This window comes from Populus euphratica, unplaced genomic scaffold (genome assembly GCF_000495115.2).
Source record: "Populus euphratica unplaced genomic scaffold, PopEup_1.0 scaffold1864.1, whole genome shotgun sequence".
In the NCBI taxonomy this organism is placed as follows: domain Eukaryota; kingdom Viridiplantae; phylum Streptophyta; class Magnoliopsida; order Malpighiales; family Salicaceae; genus Populus; species Populus euphratica.
Genome location: NW_011501704.1, coordinates 2,098 through 9,422, shown reverse-complemented (window position 1 = coordinate 9,422; position 7,325 = coordinate 2,098). Strand labels below are relative to the sequence as shown.

The 7,325-nt window shown below is 30.3% G+C and overlaps 1 long non-coding RNA gene across 1 annotated transcript in view; it reads left to right on the top strand.

Annotated features, from left to right (window-relative positions):
• LOC105118298 (uncharacterized) overlaps positions 1-6,130 on the top strand; it is a 12,938-nt gene extending 6,808 nt beyond the window's left edge. Inside the window, exon 3 of the long non-coding RNA XR_840925.1 lies at positions 6,118-6,130. This is a non-coding gene — a long non-coding RNA (uncharacterized LOC105118298). The remainder of the gene's footprint in view (positions 1-6,117) is intronic.
• The last annotated feature ends 1,195 nt before the right edge of the window (positions 6,131-7,325 follow it).

The window sequence follows — 7,325 nt, the reverse complement described above, 5'->3', positions numbered from 1 at the left end:
TCAATTTAAAAAATCTATCAACAACTACAAAAATCAAACCCCTGCCCTATTTGGACCTAGGCAAACCTAATACAAATTCCATAGAAATGTCTACCCAATATTTTTTATGTACATGCAAAATGGTATATAAGCTATATGGTTGAATCCTGAAATTTTCTTTTCTACAAGTTATGCTTTTTTTACATATACGCTGCATGTTCCTTTTTTATTTTAGGCTAGTAAAAATACTCATGTAACAAATCTAAAGTCTTACACCGAAATGCCCCCATCAACCCACCTCCGTGTGGTTCACGTACAAGCAATTCACGTATAGAACTTAATGGAACACACAAATGATTTTCTTTAAACAAGTATCAATCAAGCCTATAAAACTTACCAAAGGTCGAATTCTCATAAGCATCATAAATATTGGCCAAATCACCATCCATGTACAATTCTTTTATATGTTCAAATCCTAGTAATCTAGCATTCAATGTAGGTAAAAGAACATACTTGCATGAAAGTGCATTAGCCATAATGTTTTTTTTTTCTTGCTTGTATTTGATCATATAAAAAAAGGTCTCAATAAATTCATTTTATTTATCATATTGCCTACTCAATTTACCTTGCCCTTTAAGTACTTCAAGGATAAATGATCAAAATAAATAATGAACTCTTTGGGCTAAAGGTAATGCTACCACATCTCCAACATCCTTACTAAAGAATAAATCTTCTTGTTATATATTAGGTAATTCAATGCTTCCTCATTAAACTTTTCATTAACATATACAATGAGCCTCTTATCCTATACTAACACGGTTCCAATACTTATATACCTAAAACATCACATTCAATTTTGAAAGCTTTTGTAAAATTTAACAAGTCTAAAATAAGAGTAGTACATAATTTATCTTCTAATAAGTTAAAAGCCATATTATGTTCATCACTCCATTTAAAACTAATAGACTTTTTCACATTATTAGTTAATGGTGCAAATATAGTACTAAAATCATTCACAAAACATCTATAAAAGCTAGCTAAATCATGAAAACTCCTTACCTAAATTATAAATTTAGGTGTAGGCCAATCTCGAATTGCCTTAAACTTATATTCATCCATCTCGATACCTTGTGCAATTACAATATATCCAAGAAACACAATTTTCTCCTTGCAAAAGATACACTTTTTAAGATTAGCATATAATTTCTTATTATACAATACATTAAATACATTACATAACTGATTAAGGAGCTCATTCAAGTTCTTGATATAAGTTGAGATGTCATCAAAATATACAACAAAAAAATTACCTATAAATACACACATCATATGATTCATTAGCCTTGTAAATATACTAGGTGTATTTGTAAGTCCAAATGACATGACTAACCTTTCATATAAACCATACTTAGTCTTAAATGAAAATTTTCATCCACCTTCTTTTTTCATCTCAATCTGATGGTACTCACTTTTCAAATCAATTTTAGAAAAAATACATGATTCGTGTAACTTATCTAACATTTCATCAAGCCTAGAGATATGATGTTTATACTTTACCATTATAGTGTTGACAAAATATATGCAATTAACACGCATCCTTTATGTTCCATCCTTCTTAGGCACAAGTAAAATTGGTATAACACAAAGGTTTATACTTTCATGTATATTCCCCTTCATCATCAACCTATAAATTGTCATTGAAGCTCTTTTGTCTCCTTATAATTACTTCTATAAGCTGGTCGATTAGGAATTACAACTCCAAGTGTCATAACTCAATTCTAGGTTATTCCCTAAAAATTATTTTTTTTTCAAAAATAAAATAAAGGTTGACAATATGAAGAAAGCAGATAAAGGAGGGCTACAAAATAGGAAAAAATCAAGCTGTAATTTTTTTGAGGAAATTCAAGACTTAAATATATCCCAATATGCCCAAAAATAGAGAAAAATGCAAATTCAAGGTCAAATTGAATGATTATTGAATGAATTTGCATAAAAATTGAGTCCAATGACATAATTACATTTTTAGTAAGCCAATTTGACTTAATCATGAGCCAAATTAAATTTTAATTATGTTTAAGAATTAATTTGGGTCCAATTGAAGGATTTAATTAAGTGCAAAGACTTAATTATACATTAAATGGGTCAAATTAATTTTATTTTGGGCTTAATTGGTGAAAAATTAAGTTTAAGAGCCTAATTTTGGCTTAGAAGATTGAAATTTTAAGAGACCAAATTTAATTTTTACTAAGTTAATTGATTGAAATTAGGGGCTAAATTGCATTAAATAAAAAGATTTTAAGGTCAATTAGGTTTCAATTGAAAGAAATTAAAAGAGGAAGGACTGAAATGAACTTTGGCAAAAACAGGAATCGACACTGTTCATTATCTTCATTTTTTTCTCTTAAAAAGCTGATCCAGTTATTCAATTTGCAACAATATTTAATGTACCTAACATCCATTAAATTTGACAAATCTTATATAAAAATGATCCTCTGCACTTTTTCTATGACACCATGTGATCAGTTTAGGCTAAATGACAATAAATCATCTCTGGTGACAGCCTAAAGAGGGCAACTCAGTCAGATTTTATCCGCAAATTTGTAACTCATGATACCTACTTTGCGCCAACGGTTGAGATCCTTCCCAACTGAATCAAAGGCTTAAATTTTTCCCCAGTATAGACAAGATTTTCATCTTCCACGGCTGATAAATAGAGATGGATTTCATGGCCTGAGAGAGGAGAAAATTGGGTCCAAATTTAGCCAAAAAACTAGTTTTTCTATCGGTTTCTGTAAATTTTCTTCTTTCTTTCTCTCTTATTCGTGGCCTTCAGCCACCACCACCATCACCACCTGTCTTTCCACCATTATCTCCACCATAGAAAGCCTACTCAACCACCAGCTGACCACCAAGAACCACCGTCGATTTCTCTCTCCTCTATACAGCCCCTCCAATGCGCTTTTTTTCTTCTTTTTCTTCCTCTTCCACCTGCAGCTGCTCCAACCAACTTCACCATCGTTTCCACCGCTGGCTTTAGGTTATCCTCCCTTGCCAGCTAGCCATCACCGCCACGCCAGGTGGTCTGCCACCCTTTCCCTGGTACTTCATCTTTCCCGTGAAGTTCCACTGTTTTGAACAGTTGAACATGAATTATAATTCACATTCTACTATTCATAAGTGAACAATGAATGTGAATTATAATTTATTTTCACTATTCATACAGTGGACTATGCTCTCTCTTTAAAAAAAAAAAATCTAAAAACTTTCAAAAAAAATCATTTAAAAAAAATTGTGATTTTCTAACATATTTTTATACCAATTTTGCATAATATTGGGTTATGTATTTACATTGTAAAATATAAATTCGATATTAAAATGCCTGGTTTCCTCCAAAATTATTAAAAATTCAAAACATTTTAAAAAAATCTAAAAAAAAAACTTTTAATTCAATTTTCATTTTCAAAAAAAAAATTGTTGCATAGGCCAAATCTTGAAATTTTTCCAAGCATATTTTTCATAAAAAACAAAAATTGCATCTTTTTCATGTAAAAAAAAATCCAAAAATGGATATCGTAACCAGTTTATAATTATCCATTAGGATTTGGTCAACATGTCAAAAAAATCTTTTTTCAATTTTTGTTTTAATCCAGATGTAGTCTTTAATATTTATGGGGTGTAAAATTACACGATAAAATACACCCTGAGGTATTAAAGATACAAGATGTAAATAAATACGATGCTAAAATTAAGACTTTAGAACGATTATGATTTAACCTAATAAAGTAGAGACTCTCTCACGAAGATAAATCTGTTTTGAGCCTTAGAAAAGACCAACAGATACCTTACTCAGAACAAAAAATCAAACAACAATGCAGCTTACATTAGGTAGGATGAATTGGGGGTGATGCGTCTTCCCCTTACACAACTGATTAGTACTTAAAAGTGCATTTTTATCAAGGTTTTATATCATCATTTTGCACTTGAAGTATCAATAACTCCTTAATTAAAGCATGTTTTATAATAATATATCTAATAATATAAGATACCTTTAATTTATGGTAAATATTCATTTTAAATGCAGGTCTATCACATAAATGAAAGGATTGATTGATAAATTTAAGAACTGAAATTGAAAGGACAAAGAGATGACCAAACTTAGAAAAGAGATGTCGGTGCAATTCAAACCGGAATACTATTCGGTAATTGGGTCATATCTGGAGTTGTAGATCTCAGATTTAGGTCTACTTTATGTGGATGGAAAGGTAGGACATAGGCCTACAACTTTCATATGGAGCCCAAGATCTAAAAGGGCTATTTTCAAGTCCAAATTATAGCAACAAGAAAGAAGTCCGAATCTGTCTTCCAGCCCGAGCACTGTTCAGTGTTTGACCCATATCTGGAGTTCTAGAAGTCCAAATAAGCTGAATTTTTTACACAAGAAAGCTGAGACAATTGAAAGAGATCTTTCATATTTCCTCTTGGACCCAACTACACATTCACCATAAACCCATAGGTTTGTTAAATGTTAATGGTTATTATGATAAGTTATTGACTTTTCTTGATCATGCTGTGGAAGAGGAATTTCTAACATCTTCTGCACGAAAAATCATAATCTCTGCTGCTACTGCTGAACAATTGATTGACCAACTACAATCTTTCATTCCCATGATTGATCCCTCCATGAGTCGTATAAATTGATCATCTAAGGAAAGCCGTAAAAACCTTAAATTAGATTTGAGCCTTCATTTGTGAATCTTTGTGTCTTTTGGTTTTATTATTGTTTTTTGTTGTTTCTTATATTTGTTTTAGTGTGTTTCAGGTTTGTCAGTGTTTGTTATTTCAGGTGATATCTTCTATACTCTATCTTTCTACCTTAGAACATTGAGGACAATGTCTCGTTTTGGTTGGGGGGTAGAGAGGGTAGTAGCTAAAAAAAATAAAAATAAATAAATATGTTTTCTATTTCATAAAGCATGTGCAAAATTGTTGTTACTATGATGGTAGAGTAAAAGAGATCTTTTTATGACTCTTGAGACGCATCTTAGTAACCATTCTTAATAAGGTCTATCATAATACTTCTTGAAATATTCAGGTTTATAAACTCTCGCATTCATATCACTTAATTATGCTCATATACTCATTTAACATGTATTCTTAAACCTTAATTTACACACACACTTTAACATATGATTGTGGGTTGCATATTGGATTATTACATTATTTATGTTCTTTTATTAAAGGTAACAACTAAGGGAAAAGGGATAGTATATAATTAAAAAAACACAAAAAAAACAAAAAAAAATGATGATAATAAAAATGTAGATAAGTTTGGTTTCGTAGCCTTCCTAACCTAAGCAATTAAGTCCGAAGGGGTGTTTTAACATTTAATACCCTAAAGTCAACTAACTTGGGAGCTATTGACTCAATACTTGTTACACGGGTTGAGGAGAAAAGCTTAAGGGAATCAAACATTGCACTATCTACGTATCAGTATTTGCGACCCGAGTTACTAAGCTCGTAGGGGTGTCTCAACACCTAATGCCCTAAGACCAACTGGTCTGGGAGTCATTAGCTCAAAGCTCGTTATATGAGTTAAAGATGCATGATGTTTTAAGTTATATGTATATATATTTAAAAATAAAAAAAGAGAAAAAAAATAATAATCCCAACCCAAGGAAGTTAACCTTAAACATTAGAACAAAAATTGTCTTTCTATGTTGACGCTTTGATTACTAGGGACTAGTAATAAACTGGTTGAGGGGTGTGATTAGTACTTAAAAGTGCATTTTTATCAAGGTTTTATATCATTATTTTGCACTTGAAGTATCAATAACTCCTTAATTAAAGCATGTTTTATAATAATATATCTAATAATATAAGATACCTTTAATTTATGGTAAATATTCATTTTAAATGCAACCCTATCACATAAATGAAAGGATTGATTAATAAATTTAAGAACTGAAATTGAAAGGACAAAGAGATGACCAAATTTAGAAAAGAGATGTCGGTGCAATCTAAACTAAAATACTGTTCGGTAATTGGGTCATATCTGGAGCTGTAGATCTCAGATTTAGGTTTACTTTATATGGATGGAAAGGTAAGACATGGGCCTACAACTTTCATACAGAGCCCAAGATCTAAAAAGTTTTTTCAAGTCCAAATTATAGCAACAACAAAGAAGTCTGAATCTGTCTTCCAGCCCGAGCACTGTTTGGTTTTTGGCCCATATCTGGAGTTCTAGAAGTCCAAATGAGCTAAACTTTTTAGACAAGAAAGCTGAGACAATTTCCTACAACTTTTATGTTTTCAAGTGGCTCTAATTTCACATTATCAATGAAGTTTTGGGCAAACAAGAGAAGATAAGGATTGTCACCAAGTCAAGAGTTGACCACCTACTCATCAATTAGTCATCAAATCAATAGTTCCCAATTTTGGCCTATAAAAGGAGGCATTTTCCTTGCATTTAGGTATCTTGGTTTCCAGATCAAGATCATTGCTTTCTCTCTTTGTATTTTTTGTAATGTTTATGCTTTGCTTTCATTAATATTAAGTTTATGCCTTTCATTTACTTAGTTAACTTTTATCTTATTTATGTTCTTATTTTGTTTATTTATTTTTCTTTCTTTCATTATGTATAGCTAAGTTTATTATGTTAAAGTGAAAAGGTTACACTAATGGTGTAAGAATAAGTATAGTGTAAACTTAATATGGACTTTAATGTTTGATACTAACATGTTTTGTATTTGTTATCTTGTTTACTCTTTAATACTTTGCTTGTTAAATGACTAACCTTGATTTATGTTGTATAACACTTGGTACAACAAATTCTTGGCACTTTCATAGCCCATACTGTATGGTATAACTGACACCTAAGCTATGAAAGGAATTTGATTTGTTGTTAACATCAGTTATAATCATGAATGCTTGACGAGATTTACAAGTATTAGCATTAATCAAATAAGATGACTAATGTAATCATGTTAACAATCTATAATCTGATTGGAACCTCCTTTTTATGTGGTTTCCAATTGAATAATAAGAGTTTATACTATATTTGTTTGTCATACCATTAGTGGATCCTCTAACCTTGACATTTGTTATTATCATTGTTTAATCGTTACATTAATATTCCATCTCAAAGTTCTCATCTTCTTCTTCTTCTTCTTTTTTTTTATCTTTATTATTATTATTATTATTATTACTATTATTATTGGTATTACTACTACTACTACTACTACTAGTAGTATTATTATTATTATTATTATTATTATTATTATTGTTATTATTATTATTGTTATTACTATTATTATTGTTGTTGTATTATTGTTATTTATAATTTGTAC